General features: G+C 39.9%; 1 pseudogene across 1 annotated transcript in view; it reads right to left on the reverse strand.

Annotated features, from left to right (window-relative positions):
* Positions 1-466: 466 nt before the first annotated feature.
* Positions 467-17,518, reverse strand: part of LOC308044673 (protein FAM169B-like) — a 36,677-nt pseudogene continuing 19,625 nt past the window's right edge. Inside the window, exons 4-9 of the transcript in view lie at positions 14,576-14,661; positions 12,842-13,015; positions 5,823-6,005; positions 4,817-4,948; positions 1,677-1,736; positions 467-686 (exon numbers count right to left, since the gene is read on the reverse strand). The product of the transcript in view is annotated as a protein FAM169B-like (transcript). The remainder of the gene's footprint in view (positions 687-1,676; positions 1,737-4,816; positions 4,949-5,822; positions 6,006-12,841; positions 13,016-14,575; positions 14,662-17,518) is intronic.

The raw sequence follows: 17,518 nt of genomic DNA on the forward strand, positions 1-17,518 counted from the left end.
ACCACAGGGCTTAAGGCAGATTTTTCTGCTAGAAAAGCTCAAATGAAAGCAGTTCAAGATCAATTGTTCTCTTTGAAAGGACGGTTACAGCTGTCATTCTGATACCAACGTGTGTAGCGGTATCTCTCTTCCATAATGCAGGATGTGGTTTCCATAGAAATATCTTCTTACATCAGGATCTACAAGTCCTCCAATTATTCCCTTTTGGACATGCAATCCAATAAAATCTTTTCAGAGCAGGGAAATAACTAGGCTAAAGCACTACTTAATTACTTGGTGAGAAGAAAAAGAAAAGGACAATTAGCAAACAAAAGCTTTATTTAAAACAAAATACGAGATGGAGAACACATGTCTTACAAAATAATTACATCTTACCTGAAGAAATCTCTCCAGTGTTACAAATTATGAACAGTCAGTTACAATTTTTAAGAACACACTGAGATTTTGCTGAAATTTGAAAGTGCAATTATGGTATAAATCTGAATTGTTTCATGGCCTTGTCTCCAACTAAGGCCCCAGGGCCTGCTCTTTTTCTGAAACCTTTGCATTGCTGAGTCTTGTCTGCATCTTGTTCTAAGTGCTCTTGTGCAGGATCCTGCCAGTTTAGAGTCCCTGCTGCTATGTCATCTCTTTTTTTCTGTGGCACCTCCAGCCACTTTCCCAACACCAGGAATGTGTTCAACGCCCTGAAATCAGAACCAAGACAGCAGGAACACCAAATTATACACAAACAACATAAACAGTGACTTGATGCTAATACAAAATGCCTCTGTCCACCAATAAATGTGCAAGGCAAGAAATTCAGCAGCGCTGTTTGCATGAAACAGCTTCATTCCTGCTGTCCTGCCCAAGTCCCCAGAAGTGTCAGCATAAAGAAAACTGGGAGAACACGGAGTCTTGATCTGGCTGGGTGGGCTCCGAAGCCGGGACCGCAGCACAGAACGCAAGAGCACGCACGGCAGGGGCCGGTGCTGTCACAGCTCTCCCAGGAGACCCACGCCTGAAGAAAACAAACTGATTTAATCGTTGTGCAGCAACCAAAATGTGCTGGGGAAACAACCCCTACAGCTCTTTGTTTTGCTTCCACTCGTCTTTTTCTTTATTACTTGAAAAAAAATGTGATCTGTTTTCTCTGATGTATGTTCCCCTAACTAGGCTTAGGCTTCATTCGAAGCTCTCAGCCTGTTTTAGGCATCCATCATGCAAAAAACTAAGCACAGATCAGCAGCTCAGTAGTGGGATAAAATAATTATGACTGTAAAGACCTTGGCTTACTCATTCTAAAGCTGTCACACTCAGGCCCCTGTATAGGCACAGCAAAAATCACAGTCCAGTTCAGAAAGCCCCTGTATATGCAAACCTTAGAACGCACTATATGCCAGCTTGGTTACATTTCCCTTTTCTCAGTAAGGATAAAACAAAAACAGTTAGTAAAATCTATCCTGTACTCTTTAGCCTCTCAAACTGCTATAGGTATATAAATCAGCTATATGAATCAATTACATGTGTGTGTATATATATGTAACTACGATTAGCTATATAAACCTATGGGTCAGCAGCAAAAAAACACCTGTAAGTTGTCTGCAATGGTCTCTCATATTTAAACCTCACTACTTCACTAAAAAGGGAGAAGACCACCAATGAAAAAGCAAGTCATAAAACAGCAAATTAGTCACTACTTATCAGGTCCACATTTGACTGCCTGGCTTTACTGGTCTGGAAGTCTGCTTCAGGCTCTGGAGAAATGGAGTGAATAGTTTGGCCCCAGAAAGAGATTAAAAAGGAAAAAAAAAAATAGCAGAGTTCCATGGCAATTTTAATTTAAACAATACACCAGAATAAGCTGCCTGAATGCTACCTTCAATGCCTTTTGCCTTGTTTTTGCTAAGTAACCACACCAGGGCGCCTGATGACACTATCACAAAAGACTAAGGTGAACAACTGGAAAGGAAAGGTCTTTGGGTCTTCCTTAGCTTGAAAGTTCTGCTAAATAGATAATCCATTCATCTCTTACACCAGGAAAACCCATATCCCTTCCTCTCAGAAAATGCAGATATTTGATCAATTCAGATGAAGGATTATAAGCAACCATTGGAAATTTGTTTTAATTCTTGTCTAGTCTGCTTGTTTTTTGCATTAGCTTTGCATTTACATGCTGTGTGTATTTTACTGAACTACTTCAAAACAGCTCAATTCAGTGTATGGTAGATTTAGCAACTAGTAGCAAATGATGTTAAATGATTTCTGTTCCTCCAGTCAGCCCCAGAAGAAAAATGTCTCTATGTTCCCGTTACTGAGACTATCTGCTGTAAATAAACATCTACATTTTTCAAACAATAAGAATTAATTCAGAATGAACGATTGCAGCTATGTGTGACATGCTAAAGAGTTTTATTTTTATAGATATATGTATACATGCAGACAGAAATACGTGTGTATATATACCTATGTGTCTGTATCTGTGCACATCCAAACTGAAGGATCAGTTGCAGTAAACAGCGTGCTGCAGTGTATCTGTCCTGCCACTAGATGCAGCCACATAGCCTTGCAAAATTTAAAATTCTGACCTCAGGGTTATAGAAACCTTTTTTGGAATATCTATGATTGCAGAATTCTTATGACATTAACAGTATTCAATCCTGACTACTGGGGAAAAAATGTCATATGAGCAGAATTTTCAATATTTCTTCTCAATTTTGTTCCAAAACATAGCATTGCAAATGTCAACGGCGATCTGAGAAATCACAGCAGAGTAAGACTTGTCTCTTTTCATGGTTGTTGCCATAGATCCAGACTGGAGCTGATAATACTGAATTACATTGTGTTTTGCTTTCTGCATAACTGAGCAAGCAGGAATGAAGCACTATGTTCCCAAGATCTACATGCCCTGAAGATCTAAATGACCGTGCGTGTTTGGAGCAGGCAACGACACAACTCCAGTGCTCTCCATTCTATGCCACATCACTTTCCTCTCAGTCTCCCAACACGACAACTCTGGAAACACAACTTTCGCTTTACGGGTGTGGTAAGCAGCACGCTAGCTGGTGATAAAGGATTCCTGCACTCAGAAAATGTTTCTGGTTTACCTGCTATTGACAGATAGCATGAAAATAGCTGGAAAATAGCTGGAAAATTCTCGTGTTATTTCCTCACCAAGTACCACATGGAGCTATGCAGGAGTAATGCTGCCTTTAGGACAAAGCAAAACCAGGGAAACTCCCTTTTAGCTTCAGCAGGTGTTATCTGTCCTGTACTCCTTTGGTATTTCCATGGGTGCTTAATATACACAGTACAGGGATAATACAAGGACAAGAACTACACAAGCAGATTTCATATTTAAAACAGATATAATAAATGTATTAGACACTGTTTTAAATACTCTTTTTATAGTGAGCTGATTTTGCACTGAAAATGGATGAACTAAAGCCTGTTCAGCACGTTCAATGTAAAGTGAGGCCCAGTGAGCTGTGCACCAGAGTGGAGAATGTAATTTAAAAAGCAGATTTTTATTATATATTTTAGTGCCAAATTCACTTCCTCCTTCTCCCTTTCACAGCAAAGACTACATTGCAATTCATAATCCATATAAATAAACACACATATCCCATTTCTGCTTTATACTTTCCCTCCTTCTTTTTGTAGAGATGTCTCATTTATGTGCGGAACTGGCCAAGGCACTTCCCAGGCCTCACATGTATTTTTTACTGACAGCCACTCTGGTGAAATTATATTTACCCATCTTTTGGGTCATTTCTCTTTGTTTGTTTGTTTTTGTAGAAGATTGCAAAAGAAGAAAGAAAAAAGCATACTCTCCTCCAGGATCTGCTTTCTGTTTGCTGATCTGATCACAGTTCTCTTCTATTGCCATTAATAAACTTGAACTTAGCAAGATGGATTAAAGGAAAGAGCAACACCAGTTTTTGTTGGTTTAAAGCAGGAGGAACATAAATATAACGGCTTCAGAGGAACTCAGCCTAAGGCTAAATTCTGACTTAACTCTCCTGTGGGGTGCTGCAGACAAGATGAAACACAATGTCTCAACCTAAGGTCCCAAGCCAGTACAAAGCAGGACAAATGTGGGAAGGCATGGGAGCAATTTGCTCCGCAGCACTCCTCACTGCGCTTCCAGAACGACACAATGTCTGTCCTTTTGGAACCCAACGCTTATCACAGCTTGTGTGCTCGCAGCTGAGGGGCCTGTCTGGATCCCCAAGCCAGTCGAACAGATTACATCAACGAGATCCCCACACGAGCCGCCAAAAGGTCTACTCTGTCGCTATCTTTTGTGAATTCGGTAGAAAATAATCCCAGTGAGAAGGACTCACCCTGTAGGAGAGTACTCAAAATCTGCCAAAAGCCATAATGAAGATGCTTGTGTTTCCATCCAAGAATGGTATTGGCAGCAAATTGAAGCTAATTAAACACACTGCCCATTGGCCATACAAATTTCTGCTTTGTAATATTTTCAGAGAAACCCCTCTCTATAACCCAGATATTGTGCTGTGCAACAGGAATTTTTGGGGCTAATTTCTACCCTGCTGTAAGTGCACTGCAATGGGAGTTACAGCCAGTTTATGCCAAGACTGTGCTTTTTAACTACCTCTCAGATGGTCTGTAGTTCATCTTCATTACCTCATAATTTCTAAGAATTGTCCTGTTTACCGGGAAAAGACCAGTGAACAGGACTACACACTCAGTAGTTCCTCCATTTGCAAATGACAGAGAAACCACCTATATATTATCACTACCTAACCCTTGATTTTATTTCTTATCTTTATGTAACTAACATGGCCAAGTTCACACTGTTTATTTTAACTGATCTCCTGAATGGGATGGCTCCTCTGAATTTGTAACCAGATATTCACTTACTGGCTCCAGTCTCCTGGTGCTTCTACCTCCCACGGTCACTTCTGCTCCTCAGGATAAGTCTGCAAGAATTTCTGGCAAACTGAATAAGAGAAATCAAGCAGTAAAAGCATGAATGAGTGAAAAGTTCAGTGGAAGAGGGAGCGTATTTTATCCCAGAAATTCTCTAAGACCTACTTTCATTAGTTCCTTTGGAAATCTTTTCTTCTCTCTTCTCATCTTCCTTTTTTTTTTTTTCCCCTCTCTCTTTTGGCTGGGGCTTATAGGAAAAGTCTACATGGAATGACCTAAATAGGCAAGAGTGAATGACCATATACCGTAAAGTGAGGAACTTCAGGAAAAAAAATTGTCCTAAAGAAAACAGTTCTACAAATAATGTGAGCACAGATCTTTTCCGTAGATTTTACTAGCAAAACCAAACCTCAACCTCAACACAGAGAAGATATATAACTACTTAATGACCTTTTAAAAGTGCCAAATGTTCAAAGACAGTCGATCTGAAACAAGTACTGATATGACGGCACGAATGAGCAGAGCCCAGGTATATGGCTTATTAAATCTAATTTTTTACAAATGCAGTATCTACAAGAGCATTATGTGTACAGCGTAGGCTTGAGAACATCTTACGATTTCTTTCCCTCTGGTGCTAAGTAAAATTGGTAAGTCACTGTCTAGGGCGATAACACAGTTCTATTTCTAAGAGAGAGTAAGATAAGAATGCAGAAGACCAGGCAGGATGAGTTCATGCTTCTCCTTGTCTTACTGAAGCACTGGCTTACCTTTCTACAGGGAATTCCAGATATCTCAAGAAAAGTAACCAACTGCACACAGACAACAGTTCAGTTCAGGCAAGTGAACTGAACTCTTATACAGTCCAGAAAATCCTACCAAGACCACATTGAAATGTATGCATTATACATAACCCTTACCTAACATCTCCACATCAAGCGATTTACCTTGATACATGGCAGCAGAAATAGGGCAGTTGATCCCCAAGGCATCCTCAGCCATGAAAGACTGACAGAAATCACGCAGCATTTTCATCCCTAGGCCACCTCTTCTGTACTTTCTCCAGACAAATATAGTATCCAAAGCTGGCAGCAAGTAACATTGACTGGTTGTACTATCACATGGGCTCTCTGAAAGCAGACAGTAAAAAAAAACATTCATTTGTAAACAGAACCGGTATTGCTGCACTAACTGCTGTGTGATTCTAGCCACAACTGCTGCCTGACACCTTCCACAGGCTACGAGGACAACTCCAACTGGAGTGCATTTGCACAGACAGTGTGACAATTGCAGGAGGAAAATTTGTGCCACCAAACTCAGAGAAGCTGCTTAACATGCGCTTGACAAGTCTCACCATAATATTTTCCAGACTCCGATTCTTCATAATCAGACCATGTAGGTACCCAGGCAACATACACAGGAAAGTTCACTGAAAAGATATAACTAGGCTATAGCCAAAGAGCAGCTTAGGTTCAGCCTTACACCACAGAACACAAAAGTCACACCTCTGTAGGAAGAAAAGATGTTATTTAAGGCATTTGGGTAAAAGCCATAAATAACTGAGTCGTGCATTAAGAAAGTGCTGTAAGTGCTCCTTTGTAAGTCACTCGCTTTCTATTGAGTGGTAACTTATCATGCACATTCAAGCTTCTAGTTCATCACTTGAACTACTATCAGCATTAAACTACAGTTTTCACTCAGGGGTGGTCGTTGCTAATAAAAACAATTCAGTCACTTGATATCATGGGGACATGACATAATGCTCCACATGCAGTCATAATACAGACTCAAGTATAAGCCTCCAAACTATTAAAACTCAGTTCTCAGTGAAAACTGTAAAAGAAAAAAGAAATTAAAACCAGGAGATTTATTTTGCAATAATGTATGGTAAACTCAAATGGGAGTCAAGAGAAAGTTGTTTAAGAACAGACATCCAGGGTGCAAAATTTTAATGTTCATCCTAAAAAACTTAGGGTCCTGTTAGCAAGTCATTGTACAACTTCCATACAGCGCAGAACACCACAAAAACAGAATTTCAAACTATCTGACAGGATAAGCATTCAACCCTGAAGTGAATGACCAACGTCAGTTCACCAAATACCTACATGTAGGATAAGGTCACCATAGAAACAGCATGCTGACTTATTTTCATTTTTAGAAAATATTTATAAAAGTTTTATGCTGCTCCTCTCTGAGTACATGGCAGTTTAAATAGAAATGGATGTACAAGCTTTTATAACAGAAAAAGATTACACTTTCTTACTTTGTTGCTTAAATTTCATTAAGACCTGCTTGGTTTTCTTTACCACATACTAGTGTGCCACGCAGTCTAGTTTTCAGTGCCTTGAGCATGAAACTTTCATCACTTCACTAAAACCTATTTTACAGCTTCCTAAATCTCCTTATTGAATGGCCATTCCTACATTCCAGTATAAGGCTTCTACTTAATACAGCCATTTTTTTCTTCATCACATCCCTATAGCTATCTCAAACTGAGAACTACGTCTGTTCCTGGAGCTGCTGTCTTGTACCTTTTGCTGATACTTGCCAGGCCTCACTTTGATTAGTCTTTTCTACTATGCCAATTCAGTAGAGCGCACGTGACTACATTTAATTCTAGACCCTGAACTGTCAAGGCTGTAGATCTCCATATAGCAAGAATCCACGCCACACGTACTCAGCCATACACAAGTATATAGCTACAGAACTAATCCGTTCACATCCAGGCTTGGTCTGTCCCTGCTTAATCGAAGTGCACGCTTAACTTCAAACACATGTTCAAGCACATTGTTGGAAGAGGATGGTTTGCGGTGCTGTTTATAACTTTTCAATATTTGTAACACATGATGGGTAGTTACTCTTTCTTCATGAGCCAAAAAACTGAGTGTATCTCCAGTCCCATTGTTAGCTGCCAGCCCAACAGAGATGTTGGATCCCAGCAGTGTTGCACCATACGTTCTAAAAAAGGGACAAACTTCTCCTCATGAAGTCAATAGCTTTAAGAATTCCTGCATGTTGCAAGTGTCCTTATAAGTTTATTATTATCTCATGTAGTCTGTCTCCTATAAATCCTGGTGAGACTGCTGCGCAGCAATCCCAGGAGCTGAGTGATTTATGTCTGTGCTCCTAATTTTGTGTTGAGAAGACAACAAAAACGGGTAATGTCTAAAGGCACTGTAAATAAAGAAACCATGAAGCCATTCTTCACCTTGTCCCTGAGAAACATATTAGCAGAGTCATAGCCCACAGCCGCAGTGCTATAAAATAAACAAACAAACCAACCTTTGGAACAAAAGCCACTTTGTTTCTAGTTCCCATCCAACAGCAAAGAGGTTCCTGTAAGCTGCTGGTGGCCCAGAGGTGACCACTGGGCTCTCCCACATTTGGTTCAGAGCTTTATTTCACTGCTGAAACGCACAAACATGCTGAGTTTTGAGGTGAGGGAGGAGACAGGGAAAATCAGGGCGGTGGAGATGGAAGTCTTCATACAATCTGCCCTTTGGAAGCCTTTGATCTGTTTGGTTAGGTCACGAGTGCCAAATGACCAGCTTACGAGCCAGCAAAATGGTAAACAGATATTACAAGGGCAGGAAAGCAGACAGCCATTAGCATTCCCAAAGAGCCACAAACCAGAAAAGAAACAACAATCCAGTCCCCACATCCAACAGACCCAAACAAAACAAGGTTGTGCATACTGACTATTTCCCTGCAGAACAAGTTGGCTTTGGCACTCGCATGTTTGGACAGGCCTTCCGCAGGCTGAGCGCTTGTGCAAAGGGTGGGGAGTTATTTCTGCTGAACAGAGCCCAAGGTCAACCCATTGTGTGAGTTTGTATGTGAGAGGGGGAACAAAGGTTCTGGCTTCAATAAAATTAAATGAATTCATGTCTTGACTGGTATGTAGACATTTCATTTTTATTACAGCCAGAACTTTCAGTCTGCCTCAGAAATGCACATTAAAAATATTATTGCTAGAAAACAGAGAGAGACAAAAGCAATTACCCAGCAAGATTCCAGCTAATTGTCTGTCAGGTTAACTTCATTTCTGATTTTATTTTATTTTTTTAAGAAATATATGTAATCAGTGAAAAATAAAAACCTATTTTCTTTTTAGGGATCTATTTCTAAGGAATACCACCTGGGCCACCAAAGTATTAAAAGAAATTTGCAAAGGCTTGTATGAAGGAAGGTGTGAAATGGATTTCAGCTGGGGTAGCCAGTTCCAAAGACCATCCCTAAAGCTCTGGTTAGCAAAAAGCAGAGACTGGGCCAGGGTTGCTTTTCTGCCTCCTTTCTTTCAGCTTAGAGTTTTTGTTGTCAGGTGTTCCCAAAATGTGATTTGTGGAGAATCTCCAAAAAATGGATGAGAAGCCAACAATGCATTTACTCCTTGTTCAACTGCATGTTTTACAGCCTTTCCAAAGGACCCAATTTTGTTAAGGCTGGTTTAACTCCAAGCAGAGCAAACTCTGTCTTTCTCCACATTTCTACTCCTCAGGTTTGACAAAAGGTACACAGGGAGCTTGGGAAGGGACAAGATTGGGAAGGGACAAGATTTCCTTCCTTTCTGTACCACAGACAGCTGGGTCCACAACTGGGCAGCTTCTATGTGTTAAAGAAACAGTAACATATAACAAGAAGAAAAAAAGTAGTCTTCTTTTTTTTTTTTACATAAATAAGGAGGTTTGTTCTGATTTATTCTTAAAGGGACTAAAACTCCTGGCTCACAGCATCCTCCAGCTTTCTTACTGATTTATCTGCATGATGAATCTTCTACATTCTCCTGACATTTATGTGAATGTGGTAACAGTCCATTTTCAGTAATTACTAATCCTCAGTAAATAAAAAAGAAAGATTTTCAGGGAATTACATGGTCTCACAGCACAAAAAAAAAAAATAGTGTTGGTAACCATGGTCATTAAACTTACATCACTTGACAAAACACATTATTTTTGAGGTTTTCACAAAGATTTAGAGCACACCAAGAAAAAAAAAATCCAAAAGAAATTCTTTGAAGAATATAAAACAGATCTCAAACCCAAAGTATCTACATGAAGGCTTTCTGCAAAGTATTTCAAGTGCTGCAGGTTGCTTTCTGCACAGAAAGGTACAGGGACAGGAAACGGTTATGTCCTGTTGTACCTTTAAGTAGCTACACTCAGTGAGCTCTAACTCCGCAGCTGTCTAATATGGAAGTCGCTGACATAGATAAAATTGGAGACATTTATCTTGGCACGTGACAAAGTGTCTTATCAGCCTCATTAGTGGCTTAGTATGTCTCATCAATCTTTAGTATATCCAGCGGTAAACGCTGCGAGCCTGTCATTGGACAGGAATAGGCACATACCAGAGAGGCTGGGGTGATGATCTGTGTAGTCATGAATAAATTTTGTTTCAATAAAGGTGTCTAATGCTCACGAAAAGTGATAGCCTTGAAGAACAAGTCTTCTGTTTATCTACACAACAGGTGCAGGATGGCCAGTGTTGGTAGTTGCCAAATTGTCTCAATACCTTGACTTGCAGTTACGATGCCTGTGAGCAAGGCAGGTGCTCAAGGCCACCTGTCCCTCTTCAGCTGACTGTCAATACAATCTGGTTAAGGGCGTTCGTAAGATGGATGGATGTGTGGAACTCGACCAAAATAACCACGTTCACTTTGTACCGGCCTCCTAGGAACCAGCAAATGGAAATGACTTTACAATATTGTCAAGACAGTTAATTGGAATCACTAAAAAATGGCAAAATTGGTGTGTGTCATCATGCCAACTAAATCAGTAGCAAAGATAGAAGAGACTCTCTCTTCCTTGGTGATCATTTCTAGGATTCACCCAAATGACTTATATCTGAAATAGCCACGCTCCACAGATCTGTTCTGGCTTATCTGGTTCCACTGAAGCATGGTTTTTATTGTACTGTAGATAATTCACAGATGAGAAATAGAGTTGAATACAAGATCAGTGTGAAAGTCCCAATTACCTAGTGAAGAAAATAAAACTATAAAGAATGGTCAGGTAATTGCACAATATGGAAATAAAGGGAACCAGAATCACGTGGTGGGCATAGAGGAAAATAATTTCTTCCTATGACCAGAAGCTGTAACAGAGGTCCAGCACAATATAAAGTCCTGTACTTAAAGCTGCTCCTACTAAATGTTCTGACCAGGACAGTAAAGGAAAAAGAACTTTTATTATGATTTAAAAAAAAAAAGTTAAAAAAAATGTAAAGCAACCATGTGAACGACAACTTCTAAGAGAAGGTATTTATTTTAGTCTGTTTTGGGCTTAATAAATCCATGGCTCTTCTAGAAAGCAGTGAGAATAAGATAAGCTAGAACATGGCTGGTACGAAATTGAAACCAAACAAGTTCAGAAAGAAGAATTATTTTCTAAATACATACAGCAAATAGCAAAAAGTGACACAAACAACAAGTTTCAAGCTTCCCGAAAAGGCTTTGGCAAAAGATTGCAGTGATTTGTGACACAGGCCAAAAACTAACAAATATAGCTGCCCAGAGAAAAAAAAAAACCACTGGCAACAAAAGACAGATGCTGACAAAGCTGGACTTGAAGAATTTGTGTTTTATGTGGACCTGGTTTAAAACCAAACTGTGACTCTCAACTTACTCAGAAACAGTTTCAACTTGGCTAATACTCCACCCATAACAGACTACTGTGCAAATTCATTTTACTGAAGCATGAATCATTACAGCCCATAGAAGCGTTTCTTTCCAAAAGCTTTGCTCAGAAATATTTATGGACTTAAAAGAAAATGTATCTTGGCAATTGAAGTGTTTGCCAATTACAAACAAGTTCATCAGCGTACTGACAGATATGTACAAGATCCCTCTACCACAGGCTGAGACACAATCCATCACTGATGGCACAGCAGCACTGTACCAGCACCGGGCTGTACAAGCTACAGCTCAGTGTGAATAAGGATTTTGCACATCTCAAGGCAGCAGAAGTGCAGAATATATGTTTTTTTCCTGCTTGCCTTTGGGACTGTGTCAGAGAAGGCACCTTCAGCCCATCCTCTGGACTCCAATGCAATCCACTGTGCGACTCCCAAGCTGTTTCTTATTCTCCTCTTTTCGATAGACAGCTACTGATTGCTGACTTGAACTACACATTTACCTCCAAAGATACCAATTTCTCTATGTTTAAGCTGCTGGTATCAAGATGACACCCATGAATCTTAAACATAGACTGGTAACCAGTTCCTAAACAGGGGTACGTGCTCAACTGTATACCTGGAGTTATTCTAATAAAGCCATTTCTGCTCTAGACTGGTTACTAGCAATGTATCTACATTAATCAAAACTCTCTGTTTAATAGAAGACCTTCACCAAAGCTCATACTGGTGCAAGTATCCCTGAAGAATAAAATACATTGTCCCTTTTCCATGCTAGTTAATCAATTAATGATGAAATCACTTAACTGTCGTCCTTTAAACTGTATCACAACCGGACAAAGCATCCCAGGTCCCATATACACCTCCCTCTACACAACGCAGCCACTTCTCCACGTGCACCCCAGGGTATTTATTGCCACTTCTCACCACCCACTGCTCCTGACACGCTGGTTTTCCAATGTGAACTGTTCTCCTTTCCTCAGATCACATTCTCCCCAGGATGTTGCCCTTCATTCTGTGGGCGGGCCCCACATTCTTTGTTCCTAGATATACGACCTTCTACTTGGCTGCATTAAAGTGCAGTTTATTGGAATAAACCAGTATCTCAGCTCATTCAGTGTAAGTGAAAATAGAGTTTGGAGCCATCGCGTTTAAATGAAAGTAATATGGACGGCTTCCAAATTCTGGGAAGGTTTGTTCCCCAGATTCATTCTGCCAGAGATTTGATATAAAAATGTAAATGAGAGCCAGGATTATTTCCACTGAAAGTTAAACAAAAGGATTACATTTCTAGCTATTAGGAACCAATGGATACGTCTCTCTAAAATGACCTTACCTTTCCTCTTGATCAAGAAATAGGCAACGGCCTTGCCATTTCTCCACAGTATCTTGGCACACTCGGTGGCAGAATGAGGTAGAAGGAATGCATCATCAGCTGAACTCCCTTCCAGTGTTCCAAAAATAATGTAGTTCAGAACAAAGAGGACAACCCTTTCTTCAAATTCTGGACCTCAGAGAACAAACAAAAACAGAGCAAAGAATAATGAAGCAGAGAATAGTATTTTGCTTTTCATAAAAGGCTTCAAAATTAAAAGGGGTTGGGAAGGAGGAGGTCCAGGAATATGTACACCTAATTTGAGGAAAATAACTCATGAATTGGTTCAGACAGAATAACAAAAACAGTTTTTCTCGGTGTTCCACCCTCTATCCAGAAGGCATAGAATAATTTAGTTACAATTTGTAAAGCTTGACATATCTCCTGTTGTCACAAGGAGGAATTCTAAAGCAGCTGGAAAAAAAGAGTCTTGATTGCAGCCCTAGCGAACAAGTCACAGAACTAGAAACAGGATCAAGGCATCTAATCCTTCCCAAAAGCGAAAAAAAGATGGGATTCCCTGTGTTATCCTGGTCACCCCTCCCCTACTGCAAAGAACTTCACTGGGCCAGGACCTTACTCAGGTGGACACTACAAAAAACAGAGAACAACTACAGTCTTACAATATAGGTGTAACATGAACAATTAGTTTTTATGCTGTGCTGCTCAGTAGCCAAACAACCGGAGAGGAAGATGGAGGAATATAAAGGAACAAGATCATACTGGTCACCAAGGTAGAAAGTGGTGCCAACAAGCTTTATATGAATTATGAAAAAGAAAATAAGAGTTTCCACAAATGATAGCAAAGTGCCTCTCAGCAAGAAGGGGTGAGATTTCTCTTTTCAGATTTTTTTCATTCTCTGTTGATACAGCAGATGCCTGAAAGCCTGAAAAGTCTGTGTTTCTGCCTCAAGTTCTATCTTGCAAGGATTTGTATCTCAAAATCCCTCCAGTTCAGTCACCCACAAAAAGCCTATTTAGTACTCTGAATAACTAAACTCTGTGTATGGCAGATATTAGTGAAAGATGATAGAGGACCAGAACCATTATGACCAAAGCTGGACACAGAGAGTTGCGTAGGACACGGAACTGACTTAACAGCAATACAAAGCTCACATGTGGTAGGTATCTGACTTCTTTGATGAAAAAAAGGCAATATGCTACCCAAATCGCTCAAATTACGAAAAAGTAGTTGTAGCCTACTAAGATAGTTTATTTGGAAAAAAAATTACAGATACAGAACCTATTAAGTAACAACAGTTTCATAAAATGAACACAATATAAACATTATCTAAGGAAAAAAAAAAATCATAAGTAGCTAGAGATGACATTGTTCCCAAGGGCAGTAACACCTCCCATCAGACAGCCGGTCAAGCAACACTAATGTGAAGAGTTATTGCTAATGCAGTAATTCAGTTTATCTGATTATTCCTTTAGTTGGCAGTGAGGGTAAAGTAGAAATAAACACTTAATAAATCCCACAGATGAATCATAAACTGCATGCAGAAAATCGTTTTGAGAGGGTTAATGGGCATGTCACTGTGCAATGGGAGACGTGAAGTACTTGGTGAGCCACGTAGCCCAGATCCCACAGGTTATAAAGCACGAGCTACAGGAGACCAGAGATAATTCCATAGGATTGTTCTGGCTGGGAACTTCCAGGGTAAAGGTGACTGTTGAAAATAGCATCCTTACTGAAATTCGCCCATCCCTAGAAGGATCAGCCATCTTTACTACACCTTCAACAGGCCACCAACACTAGTTCACATAAACTGCCAAAACTACAAAAAGAAAATAACAGAGGAACACAGTTCCTGCAAGTAAACACTAAAGTGGTTCTGAACCTTTCCACAAGCAGCCTCAGATCTGTTTCTCCCTCCAGCTGTCTCCAGTTTGATCTGCTCTGAGACAGCAGAACAACTGCATTTCAATTTCACCTCCACGTCCCTTGATATCCAATTTTCAGTACCGCATGAGGCATCAAGTGAAGGTAATTTTTCTCTGGAATTGATGTGACTTTGTTGTGACAAGCTGTGTGCCATATGAATAAAGCACTTCCTGCACAATATCTGTTCAGTAAGTTTTAGTTTTATTTGGGACAGAGAGAGCTACCTAGCTAAAGGTTGTGTTTTTGAAGTTTCTTTCAGACCTTCCCCTGTCTACATACATATATATGCACATATTTGTACCCATGCAAGTCAAACACAAAAGTTTTCATATTGGTTTTATCAAAGTTTTTCAGCTGCCTATGTGATTTGATTTCACTATATCTGTACCTTTGGAAAACAGACTCCTAAATCTCTGCGTGGACAGGTATTCATAGAAGTTCAAATGCATGCAGAGAGGTTTCTACCAATGAAGGACAGATATATGCACACAAAGATACACTTTCCCTCGTGCAGTTGCTACGCAGAACTTACACCCCACTTCTTCCGATCCTTCCTGAATTTTTCACATAGCAGAAATACGTATTTAAACCCTACTCGTACACATTTATCTACAGAACCAACTGACTGCCATTAGTCTGACGAGAAAGACTGAAGCAGCAACAGTGACACTGGAATTGCTCCTAAGCAAGTGCAGAAGTAAAAGTTTTAACGTGGTCATTTCAAAGGATACAGAATAGATTTGAAGGGGTTTGATTAGGTTTTAGAATAAAGCCAGAAATTTCATCATTTACAACCAATACATCAAGCAGCAAGCATTTCAGAAAAAATAACTTCTACTATGCATATAGTGGTAACATCCACCTAAAGAAAGTACATGGCCACAACTTCAGGAGTGCTCAAGAACATCAATATCTTTACTATCTTTGAATAAAGTAGATAGCATACCCAGTTTTAGACAAAAAGATAAAATATCATATAGGAAGTATGCTGCAAAGAACAGCATAGAGTTCCCGCCTCTCGACTCCTCAGAGAACGCACTGCCCACTGCTTTTCTGTGCTACCCAGCCTGGGACAAACAAGAAAGTTGAAAATCATCTACCAGTTATAGACAAATTTACACACAAGGAAGTCAAATAGCTCTACCAGGATTCATCATTTACCTGTTCTGGCCTCAGGTTACACAAATGTCACTGATGAACTCAGGTTGGTTTCCCTTTTTGCTTAAGCCTCTACCAGCTCTCGCTGGCTTTAAGGCTGGAGATTCCACTTAGCTAACTTACATTTCAAATAAATTATTACAGCATGTGCCAAAAAGCATTACACTTTCTGGGTTAACAATGAGGCAAGTATTGCACACAAAGGCAGATGCCAGTTTATAGCACCAGATTCGATTCATTAACTATTACGCACTTACTTGCATGGGAGTTTCATACTCTTTCTGTGATGGATTCAATCTGTTCCCTCAATCCCTTCACTCTTCTTTCAAACGCAGCAGCCACTGCTCCACTGCACATCCACGAAAAACGCGGCTGCAAAGGGCGCTGAGTCAAAGGGAACATGACAGGTCGAATTCTAACTTTAACGAGAGCTGCACAGAGGTCTGGCACATAGTTCAGACACGTACAAGACACGTAACAAAGGTCAGAAAAGTTTTAAAAAGTTTCGAGGAAAATAAGAAGATGCACAACCATGTGCTAAGCAGCTACTTCTATACAACATTTACTGTGCTGTTCAATAATTAAAATGTGTAGAAAGGAACACTAGTTGACATAGCAACTGTCACATCGCATTACTTGAGCAACCTTATCTATATGGATGCTTTCCTTGGAGGAAAAACATTTCTCCAGATTTCACACGAACATATGTACTTTGCTTTTTGTTATCATTTTTCAAGTCAACATCTGGTCTGCAGTTAAATCCAACCATGCTTCCCCATATTCTCATTTTCATTTTATAATAAACTTTGAGGAACACTATTTCAAATCCAAATATGTTTTGTGAGACCACATGTTCCTTCACTCTCCTTTCCCAGCCTTGTTCTTTCCAAGACATTCAGCTATGTTCACCTGATCATAAGAGATCAAGTTTTTGCCAATAGTAAGTTGCACACATCACATGCACCCTGTGAATCATGATGCACATGATTACAATGATCTTGCAATTGCAAGACTTAATGTGCTTGATCTTGCAATTGCAAGAGTAGATGAAGTGGATTAATTCCAATACATTTCAGTTCACGATTAAGGGAGTACACACACACTCAGCTGGGTGGCTTGTCCTGTAGGCACTCGCTTGCTGAACCTCAGTGCTTTGATCACTTGCAGTCAGACAAACATATTCAGAGTGTTGCAAGGAATCGAGAGTTTGTGAAGCACGCGATTCCATACCACTGTGGGTATTCAGAATATAGTACTGAAAAATGCTGAAGCAAATTAGGCACTAAGCATAATGCAATTGTAATTATGAAATGCCTCCTTTTGCTAGGCAAACATGGATTCCTTCCCAAACCAGGTCTGGATTATATTTTTACTTTCTAGGCTATACTGGCCAAATGTTCGCACACTGGTGTGCAGCTATTTGAATGAAATGTGCACATCAGGAATCTACACACAGAGTAAAGGAGAAAAATTAAAGCAACGTCCAGCTTGGTACTTCTTTTTCCTGAGCCTTCATCTGAATTGCTGAAAAGCATCCCTCAGTCACAGATGAAATTAAAGGCAACATATGAGAGATGTAATTTGAGTTTGTT

Source organism: Nesoenas mayeri (assembly GCF_963082525.1).
Source record: "Nesoenas mayeri genome assembly, chromosome: 11".
In the NCBI taxonomy this organism is placed as follows: Eukaryota; Metazoa; Chordata; class Aves; order Columbiformes; family Columbidae; genus Nesoenas; species Nesoenas mayeri.